The following is a 10,789-nucleotide window of genomic DNA, read 5'->3' on the forward strand; positions in this document are numbered from 1 at the left end:
AAGGAGCTACCCATTTCAGTGGGAGGCTGAGACTTGTGCCCACTCTCCCTGACCCTCCAACATGTTCCTTCCTAGAAATGGCACCACCATCCATTCTGCTGCACAAAAGCCAGGTACTCCGGTGTCTTCCTTTCTATCCTGCTCTCCTCTGCCCTTTGGTCCCCATCTGTCACAGATGCTGCATCCTTTTATCTTCCACAGAGCTCATGTGTTCAACATCACTGTCACCAAATATCACTAAAGCTTCTTAGAGCTCACTTCTGGACTATCACAGAGATTCCTAACTGTCCTTTCTCCCCCTTCTGACCACATCCAAAAGGGATCTGGCTGAAAATGCAAACATTATTACCTGAGTACTTCTTTCCTGGCTAAACTATTTCAATGGCTCCTTCATGCCCTTCAGATAAAGTTAAAATAAAGCTCTGGTCTGGCCTGCCTCTCTTGCCACATATTGCACTCAATTTCTGTGGTTCTCTGTGCTGGCCACCATGCCTTCCTCTGTACGGGGCAGGTTTGGGCCACCACAGGCCTTGGCATATACTCCTCCGTCCACCTGGAGCTCGCGGTCCCCTTCTTCTCGACATGGACACACAGGACCTCATTCATTCTTCAAGTTTATGACTCAGTATTTTCCAAACACCTTTGATTTTTCCCATCAGGTGAAATACATTCTGATAGCACTCACAGCTCCCTTCAGGAGTCCTTACTCTTCTATTCTTTCAACAAACATTTCATGAATAATTGAATTACGGGGCAGGCAGACGTGATTCCAGGCATGGGGGGTGGTGGACATAATCAATTAGATATGATCCCTGTTGTCAGGAGCATCTATTCTAGTGGCATAAAGGCAATAAATAAACAAAAGACCAAGTCAACAGAGAAGCACCATGAGGAAACAATTATAGGTTTGTATGATAGAGACCAAGAAGCAGACAGGGCCCCATTGGTGGTCGAGATAATGAGGGCTTCTCTAGGGAGATATTTTGCTGGGATTTGAAAGATAAGTCAGTCACATTTCCTTGTTTGATTACTAGATAAACTTCTGTTTCTCTCTCACGGCAGGCTCCATGGCTATGACAATTTTCTCAGAGATTCTATATCTTAAAAAGTCCCCTAGAAATATTTCTAAGTAAATAAATGGATGGTAATGTCACAAGTTTTTGCTCAAGCCTATGTGGATTTCAGTCTGGGTTTTCATCTTCACCTTGATCAAATGATTAAAACTCCCAACCTTCAGTTCCTTCATATGCTGATGAAGATAATGACACTTTTTTAGCTATTAAATTCTTACACCTATCTCCACCATCAGCTCATGGTTTTAACTGTCATACATCCAAAGGTGCATATCTTTAGTTTGATGTTTATTCTTTGATTTAAGAATATGACCTTTAGACATTTAATGAAAATCTCTGACATTTACTTTACTCAATTATTAATTAAAATAACAATACCTATGTATCATGATAGCTTTGAGAAGTGAACCAGGCATTAATCCACCAAAGATCTTAGTTCAGTTTCTGGAGTTTTAAAGACCTAAAATTTTATTTTATTTTATTATAAAATGTTTTTAACATGCACAAGAGAAAAAGCAGTGTTGAAATTCACAGAATTAATATGCAACGATAGTTTTTAGAAAGGATTTTACTGTGAAGACAAAAATGTATTTAGAGTCTCAATGTGGGTATAAATGTGTATATATGCATTTTTGAGAGAATATTGTATATAACTAAAATGTATATATTTGTTTTCAAATACTTCCATGCATATTTTCTCACTAGATAAGAAACCTGTTAGGCCTGTGTTACAAGTTGCAAAGAACCCTCAGGTTGAAAGCACTAAGGACCCATGGTCGGGCTCTTAGGTTGCATGGCTTATCCTGTTACTAACAGTACGCAGTGACCTGATTTGTCAGCAGGTATTGACACAAAAGCTCCATCTCTCAGTCACTGGGGAGGCAGAGAAGAGGAAAAAGGTCACCTCATTGCTACTGACATAGTATGGCACTGGCAACACCGTCAGTTGGTGATGGAAGATAGATTTTTCCACCCTTACATTCTCCTTGTCTTTTACAGTTCACTACCTAAGCCTGCTTGGACCTCTACATGTGTTTAATCCTTCCAGCAGAGGACAATCACTGTGAGTTTTCCCACTGACATACTTTTATTTGCTGAAACTTCATTTTTTGCAGGTTGAGAATATAAAAATTTAAAGAGACAGTGCTAAAACTTCTATAAATCATCTCCCTCACATCACAAGGAAAAAAAGTATCCCACTACAAGAATGGTTTCAAAATATTTTCAGTAAATATACTCTACTTAATGAGCACTTAAAAAAATAAAAATAGACTCAGGAAAAGAGCTAACCTTGCATTTTTACCGATCTAAGTTCATTCAACCAATATTTTCTGAAAAATAACTGAGTGTCATCTGAATGATACTACATTCATTATATTCTTTGAGGATGTGAAGGCAGAGGGGAGGGGTATGATATGAACACAATATTTTGTTTGACCTGATTTGAGTTTCTGTGATAATGTCAATGAAACTCAATTAATCTCTGGTCTCTAGCATTTGCTTTGCCAGACACAATAGAAGAGAGTTGGATTGGGAGCAGAGCAGCTGAGACGCCAACCAGCACTGCTATCTGGGATGCTGCACCACATTGCCAGCCCCAACAGAGAATTCTCCTGATGGCTTTGAGGAAATAAGTAGCCAGGATGTGAGAGGCCAGACAGGCAGCCTCTGGGAGAGGAGAGGAGTCCTAGCTGACAACATCAAGGAAATGTGGTCCTTAGCCTTACAAGTCAAGGAGCTGAATTCTGTCAACATCTATGTGAGCCTAGAGGAGGATCCTGAATTACCAAAAGGGCCATAACCAAATGACAAGATTGCTTATTTACGTCACCCAAGACAGGGGACAGAGGACTCAGCTAAGCCGGGCCTGGACGTAGGACCCTCAAAAGCTGTAGGAAAAGTTGCCATTGAATGGTGACTCCCACATAAGATATATCCACTTCCTATCTTGGGTTTAATTCCCACTTACTAGATGTCTACTGTGTTTCAGGCAGTATCACAGATATTGAAGACTGCAATTCTGAGTGTGAGTAAAGCCCTTAAAATACCTATGAGCATTGCTCTTTTGACTCAGACTAGCACAATTCAAATGTATAAGTCCCTCCCCAATCGCTGCTACTCCACCTCAATGTCACGGCTAACATGTCCAAGTTCACTGTCTCAGCATGATGAATGCCAACCTCTGGGACTCTTTTCCTAACTCATTTTCATAGGATGAATTTTGATAAAAGGGCAGAGAACAAGCAGCTTCTGTCCTGAGGTTATAACAAAGAAACTTTGCCTTTTTTATGTTATTTTGATAACTTGTTAAAGTTATATATGATACAAATTGCCCATGTGGACTTAACACATTTATTTTTATCCTGATGGAATCGTCTTTCATGACTTAAAGACATACTTCTTTTTGCTAATGGCCTAGACTGACCTCTGAAGGCACAGAGCAGGTGGGTCTTGTTGGACACCAGGAAATTAACAAGTTCCCAGCGAGGAATATGAGTAAATGATTGTAGCACATGGAACCAAACATAACTTTACAACTGCCTGTTCCCCAAAGGAAGCACAGAGATGCAGCATACTCACCGCCCTGCCTACGGCCTCTGACCAGCTCTGCCACCTGCCTTGAATGCCTTCCCTGCTCCTAGCCTTTCCACATCCCACACCTCTCAAATCCATCTCTACCCATGAACCTTTCTCTTAACCTCCTGCCCGTGTGTACGATCGATTGCTCCAGTGAACACCTTGCCAATTTTGTCATTGTTACTCATTCAACACTTAATCCTCCTGCCTTCTAGCCTGCCATCTGATGCCTTGTATTATTTAACCTCTCATGCATTCATTTATTAATTTAAATTACATTGCAAATTATTATAATCAAAGACAATGTCTTAACTTCTTGTTTTGTTTCAATTATCCCCCCAAAAAAATTTAATAGAAAGGGTATAACATGAAAGAATATTAAAGGTGTTCTAACAGGAATCATACTGTTTAGAACAAAAACAATCTTCTAAAACCTATAAAACAAAATTTCATGGTCAAATACAATTACATTAGAGTGTCATACATAAAAATGCAGTATGATAGAATCACTCTTATCAAGAGGCACAGAGTGGAGCACAAAGGGACTTCAGGGCAGGGGAAGCATTCTAGATGCTTGGGGAATGGCAGCTATATGACATGATGCATTTGTCAGGATCAGGATGACAGTACAACACAAAGGGAACCCCAAGGTAAACTGTGAACCCCAGTGAATAATAGCATATCAGTATTGGTTTACCCAGTGAGCAAGTAATGCAGAATGTTAAAAATAGTGAAATGTGTGTGTGTGTATGTGTGTGTGTGTGTAGGGACGTAGGGGAAGAATATATAGGGACCCTACTTTTTTGTAAACTTGAAGCAACTCTTTTGAAAGTCTATTATAAAAACATAAAAATACCGTTACCGATTCACTCTTATCTGTGGGCCTGTTCTTCTAAGAATATATACAATCTCTTTCAAAGAATTTTCTAAATCAGCAAAATTTGAAAATTTTACATCCTTATTGGTTTCATTTTTGATAGCCCATTTGCTCTCTATATTAAAAAGAATATTTTGTTACAACAGCAAGATAGCAGCAGCTGTACACTCCTGGCTAGCCAGATGTGTACTACACAAAGATCCTCATATCTAATTTCCACTTAAAAATCATGCCCATTACCTGCTAATTGCTGCGTATTGATTTACTTAAGCATCTATGGTTGCTGTATGAGAAAGATAACACTTGGCTCCAGGGGGCCTGGAAATTCTTTACACTGTCAGTGACCTTGACAGAAAGGGTAATTAATCTGAACCTCTGGATGGTATTAAGAGACTTAGACCTTTCATTCTTTGTGAAAAGCCTCATCTTTAGTGATGTGAGCACACAGTTCTATTTACTGAGAAAACATCTTGTATTAACTTATCTCTTTCACTTTTATGATCAGCTACCAGAATTGCAGCTTTTCTGTTTCTAAGGAAGGGATGAGGAGACAAAAGGACTGAGTATACTCGTATCGCAGTGTACTTGACTTTTTTTGGGGGTTGTGTCTGCTCCTCTATGGAGCAGTCTTGTGGCAAAGGCCAAGCTACTTTATTTTCCTGCCTAGCTTTTTCACATGTAGATTTAAATAAAGAAAGCTTATAGTTCCATGAGATTTAAATAAAATAATAAATCAACAATATATTGTTAAATTATTTACCACCCAGCATGGTTTTTGTTTTGCTTTATTTTGGATCTGCTATTACAGAAAAGTGCATCTAGATTATCTTTCAGACTCCCTCCTGTCTTCATCCTTTGGTTGTCATCTGGCTTTGTGAAACACGTGTAAGAAGTCACACATAGTGGCCAGCGCTGCGGCTCACTAGGCTAATCCTCTGCCTGCCGCGCCGGTGCCCCAGGTTCTAGTCCCGGTTGGGGCACCGCATTCTGTCTTCGTTGCTCCTCTTCCAGTCCAGCTCTCTGCTGTGGCCCGGTAAGGCAGTGGAGGATGGCCCAGGTCCTTGGGCCCTGCACCTAAATGGGAGACCAGGAGGAAGCACCTGGCTCCTGGCCTTGGATCAGCGCAGTGCGCTGGCCGTGGCGGCCATTTGGGAGGTGAACCAATGGAAGGAAGACCTTTCCCTCTGTCTCTCTCTCACTGTCTAACTCTGCCTATCAAAAAAAATTTTTTAAAAAAGAAGTCACACATAGTGTCATAAATGTGGGCAAAAAATCTAGTGATGACGATACCTAAGTTTTTCAAAAGGGAGAAATATTTTCAGACACATGTGTTCTGGTAACTGCATTTTGACACAACATAGAAAGTTGCAAACCATTTTTCATTTAATAAACATTATGGGGTGCCTTTGGTCTGACTAACAATTGTAACTTTCAAGATAATCCATTTAAAAAATAAAGAACTCCTGAATTACACTTGGTTCTAATAAGCCAAAAAAATGCTGAGGACAGTTTGTTGTGTTACCCAACAGGAAACTTCTGGACTTGAAGATTCTCTCAGGACATCTGCTGTAGTGACTCTCAAGTGCATTTCCAATCATTCCCTTTACTGATAAGGAATCTACCAGGCTAACTGAGGATTCCATGGTGTTAGAAGTGCTGAAATAAGTCATTTTTCTCCCTGGCAAATGCTTTACTTTGTAGAGCTGACACTTCTGTTTCTTTATCAGGTGTAACTTTCAGAACCACTCTCTCTTCTCATTTTATTTCCCTCCAAGGTTTCATAAGGGTGCATTTTTGAGTGTATAGATGCGTGTGCTATTTTTCACTTCAGTGCAAGTAAACAGCTACCAATGGGTAGTCAGGGCTAATTTACTGTAGAATAGCATAACATTTCCTGTACCTGTAGGAGCACACAGGCATTTATGTTGAATTGCCTGGCTGAATAGGGAACAGCAAATAGAGAATAGGGTTCTGGGGAACTGGAGATGAAGCAATGAGCTACCAGCAATCACTGTAGTTTTCATTTGAGCACATCGCCAGCGAGGTAGACCTATGGGTCCCTTGGAAGGTGCATATGTGAGCTAATGGCTGCAGAGCAGCAGTGAGCCATGCCTCCTGCATCTATGGACTGTGGAGCAAGAGTGTATGGAGAAAGAGGAGTGGCAGAGACCAACAGGAGGAGACAAATTGCTCATATGAGGCCTCAGTCCCCTGGGTTTCAGCTTGCACAGTCTTTGCTTAGCTCCCTGTTCCAAGGTTGCTAGTGCACAAAGTAAACGCCTCTGCGGGGAAACATGTAGTAAAGGCAGGGTCCTGCTTCCCTCCAATACCTGGAATTTTTATATCATTTAAAGATAATGCTACAGGGGCTGGCGCTGTAGCATAGTGGGTAAAGCTGGCTCTTGCAGCGTCGGCATCCCATATGGGTGCCAGTTCGAGTCCCAGGTGCTCCGCTTCTGATCCAGCTCTCTGCTATGACCTGGGAAAGCAGTGGAAGATGACCCAAGTACTTGGGCTCCTGCACCTGTGTGGGAGACCTGGAAGAAGCTTCTGGCTCATGGCTTTGGATTGGCACAGCTCCGACCCTTGCAGCCATCTGAGGAGTGAACCATCTGATGGAAGATTTCTGTCTCTCTGCCTCTGCTTCTCTGTAACTCTACCTTTCAAATGAATGAATGAATGAATGAATGAATGAATCTTTTCTAAAAAAATAATGCTGCAACAAAAAAATTTAGACTGGGCAATTTGTCAACAATAGAAATTTATTTCTCACAGTTCTGGAGGCTGGGAAATGCAATATCAAGGTACCAGCAGGTGCAATGTGTGGTGAGGGCATCTCTCTGTGTCCTCAGGTGGCAAAAGGAGCCCCACAAGCATCCTCAAGCCTCTTTTCCAAAGGCACTAATTGAAGTCAAAACTCCCTTCAAGGCCACACCTCTTGACTCCATTACATTGGGATTAAATTTCCACATGAATTCTGTGGGATGACGCAGACATTCAGAGCATAGCATTGTCAAATTTACTTGTTTTCGACCATATTTATATTGTAAAAGGTATGTAATCATTAATAGTAACATAATTCTAAAATGAGTTTAAATATCAAAAAATTCACTGAATCCTGTTCTCAATTCTGCAGTCCCTTTTGCATGTATCCTAACTAGAAATGTCCGAACAAAAATTTTTGCAGAATCTTGTTTTCCTATTCACTATGTGACTCAAATGGTTGAGATTAGAGGATGATAAAGCAAATACCCTAGGGCAAAAAATAAATAACTTAGGTCAGAATGAAGTGCTCATGTTAGAAGACAACTTCTGTCAAGTGGCTTTTGTGTAGCCATTGATATAACTATCAAAACATACACAGGGCCGGCGCCGCGGCTCAATAGGCTAATCCTCCGCCTAGCGGCGCCGGCACACCGGGTTCTAGTCCCGGTCGGGGCGCCGGATTCTGTCCCGGTTGCCCCTCTTCCAGGCCAGCCCTCTGCTGTGGCCAGGGAGTGCAGTGGAGGATGGCCCAGGTGCTTGGGCCCTGCACCCCATGGGAGACCAGGAAAAGCACCTGGCTCCTGGCTCCTGCCATCGGATCAGCGCGGTGCGCCGGCCGCAGCGCGCCGGCCGCGGCGGCCATTGGAGGGTGAACCAACGGCAAAGGAAGACCTTTCTCTCTGTCTCTCTCTCTCACTGTCCACTCTGCCTGTCAAAAAAAAAAAAAAAAAAAAATACACAAAGTGTAGAAGCTGTAAAAATGTAAAAACTAAGATGACTGGAGTGCCACGTATAGATAGGTGCCAGGTTTCTCAGTAAGTTCACAGGAATTGGTCCTTACCTTGATAGGGTCACCATATACCAGGTTAGATCTGCAGAATGAGAAAGAACTCTCTTTCTGGTTTATAGAAATGCAACCATATTCACCAGCATACAAAGGTTGATATGCAAACCAGAATGTCAGTCCATCACTTTAAAACATAAAGCTAATCAGAATACTTAAGCTGACCCAGTACAACAGGGAGCTGGCACCAGAACATGAGAAGTCAGTTTATTTTAAGTGCCTTTTAACTAAGGTGTCTTGAACTGTTCTCACACACTAGAGTACATGTATAAGGACACCTTAGCATTGAAGTCTGCTTAGCAATGATTTACTCCACCCAGTGTAAATCCATGATTGGCTGCTCTGTAATTGTTTGCTTCCGAGACTTCCCTTTTCTTAGACTCCTGTGAGTCAGCACACCTATTCTGTTCCCACAGCCTTTTTCTGAGTACACTTTGTCAGTTACATCCCGATGTGGAGATTACACGCCCAAACAATGAGGTCCCGAAGCCATGCTCAGATCTCTTGTGTTCTTAACATTAATTCTTTTTTTTTTCTTTATGTACAATGCCTTGATTTAATAATGCAGGTGACTAACCATAGGACCTTTCTTTGGATTTGAGGTGGTGAATCTCTTTGGGGCACTTTTTTTTTTTTTTTTTTCAGGCAGAGTTAGACAGTGAGAGAGAGAGAGAGAGAGAGAAAGGTCTTCCTTTTTCCGTTGGTTCACCCCCCAAATGGCCGCCATGGCCAGTGCTGTGCAGATCCAAAGCCAGGAGCCAGGCGCTTCTTCCTGGTCTCCCATGCGGGTACAGGGCCCACGCACTTGAGCCATCCTCCACTGCCTTCCTGGGTCACAGCAGAGAGCTGGACTGGAAGAGGAGCAACCGGGACAGAATCGGCACCCCAACCAGGACTAGAACCCAGGGTACTGGCACCACAGGTGGAGGATTAGCCAAGTGAGCTGTGGTGCCGGCCTAGGGCAATCTTATTTCCATTCATATTGGGAGTGCCTCACTATAACTCCTATTATCTTAAGTGTAGCACAAATTAGCAGTAAGTTTTTTTTTCTCATTTGCAGATGTCAAAATAACTATAGAGCTAAATAAATGTGCAATTTGATGTGAAAAATTATACATCAACTTCTAGCAGGCAGATTGGTACTAAGGGAATATTTGGCATAGCACAGAAATTTTTTATCCTACCTCCAGTTTATTTTTTTTAACTTTTGTTTAATGAATATAAATTTCCAAAGTACGGCTTATGGATTACAACGGCTTCCCCCCCATAACATCCCTCCCACCCGCAACCCTCCCCTTTCCCACTCCCTCTCCCCTTCCATTCACATCAAGATTCATTTTCGATTCTTTTTATATACAGATCAGTTTAGTATACATTAAGCAAAGATTTCAACAGTTTGCTCCCACACAGAAACATAAAGTGAAAAATAATAGATGATTTTTTAAATGATGATGAAATCAGATCAGACCTATTGTCATGTTTAATCCCAGTAAGAGTCAAGCTGAGAATTGATAATTTTTTTTACGGAAGATCAGTTTAGTATACATTAAGTAAAGATTTCAACAGTTTGCACCCACATAGAAACACAAAGTGAAATATACTGTTTGAGTACTCATTATAGCATAAAATCTCAATGTACAGCACATTAAGGACAGAGATCCTACATGAGGAGTAAGTGCACAGTGACTCCTGTTGTTGACTTTACCAATTGACACTCCTGTTTATGGCATCAGTAATCTCCCTATGCGCCAGTCACGAGTTTCCAAGGCTATGGAAGCCTTTTGAGTTCTCCAACTCTTATCTTGTTTAGACAAGGTCATAGTCTAAGTGGAAGTTCTCTCCTCCCTTCAGAGAAAGGTACCTCCTTCTTTGAAGACCTGTTCTTTCCACTGGGATCTCACTCACAGAGATCCCTCATTTAGGTTTTTTTTTTTTTTTTTTTTTGCCAGAGTGTCTTGGCTTTCCATGCCTGAAATACTCTCATGGGCTTTTCAGCCAGATCGGAATGCCTTTAGGACTGATTCTGAGGCCAGAGTGCTGTTTAGGACATCTGCCATTCTATGAGTCTGCTGAGTATCTCGTTTCCCACGTTGGATCACTCTCCACTTTATTTATTCTATCGGTTAGTATTAGCAGGTACTAGACTTGTTTATGTACTCCCTTTGACTCTTAGTCCTTTCATTATGATCAATTGTGAACTGAAATTAATCACTTGGACTAGTGAGATGGCATTGGTACATTCCACCTTGATGGGATTGAATATCCAGTTTATTTTAACTTTGTGAATTTGGCAGATTCATCAAGCTCTCTTCATTTATTCTTTTCATAAATTAGGATTAGTTGCAATAATGGTTATCTGTTTGTTCTAAGGATTAAGTGAGGGGCTGGTGCTGTGGCATAGTGGGTAAAGCCGCCGCCTGCAGTGCCAGCATC

This window comes from Oryctolagus cuniculus, chromosome 8, assembly GCF_964237555.1.
Source record: "Oryctolagus cuniculus chromosome 8, mOryCun1.1, whole genome shotgun sequence".
Classification (NCBI taxonomy): Eukaryota; Metazoa; Chordata; class Mammalia; order Lagomorpha; family Leporidae; genus Oryctolagus; species Oryctolagus cuniculus.